General features: G+C 38.2%; 1 protein-coding gene across 12 annotated transcripts in view; it reads left to right on the forward strand.

Moving 5' to 3' along the window:
- Positions 1-620, forward strand: part of LOC108745695 (glutamate-gated chloride channel) — a 549841-nt gene that overhangs the window by 341007 nt on the left and 208214 nt on the right. The gene's annotated exons all lie outside the window — the stretch shown is intronic.

Raw genomic sequence — 620 nt, forward strand, 5'->3', positions numbered from 1 at the left:
GTCACACATTGTTATCGGCACGAGAAAAAAACAAGTTCGTTTCTAACCTCTATAGAAAAAATACTACTACTGCGACAAAAACGTGTTTTCGTACTGGAATAGTAGACACTTCCAGCTATCCAACGCTGCATTCGTTTCCCACCCTACCCCTCTAGGACGCCTTCTGCGCGCGCAGTCTCGTTATTTAATAGCCAGACCTCGTACGTAACCCGCGGAAATTCAAAATTCGCGATACTTTTTGAACATACCTCGTACATAGTGTTGAAAGAATCTACAGGAACATTTAGACCACGGGTGCAGAAAACTCTTCCGCCCAGTTAATATTTACATTGAATCGTCGAAGTCAGAAAAACTTACAACGGAACATTTCAAAACATGGTTTAGTGAAATGTATCTACCGAATACTTCTAAAAACATGCTTCTACTCGACTTGTGGACAGAACACTGTCCGAGTCAGCTAGAACAATACATTCCTGAAGATAAAGAAGTAAAATTTATGACTATTCCAAAGAAAATAACAGGCTTTATTCCACCTTTAGATATGCTTGGTTTTATGTTAGCATTTGGAAGAATTTGTGCAAACGTTTTCCAATAATGTAATTCTTCAAGAAAAAAATATC

The sequence above is a fragment of the Trachymyrmex septentrionalis genome, unplaced genomic scaffold, assembly GCF_001594115.1.
Source record: "Trachymyrmex septentrionalis isolate Tsep2-gDNA-1 unplaced genomic scaffold, Tsep1.0 scaffold147, whole genome shotgun sequence".
NCBI classification, from domain to species: Eukaryota; Metazoa; Arthropoda; class Insecta; order Hymenoptera; family Formicidae; genus Trachymyrmex; species Trachymyrmex septentrionalis.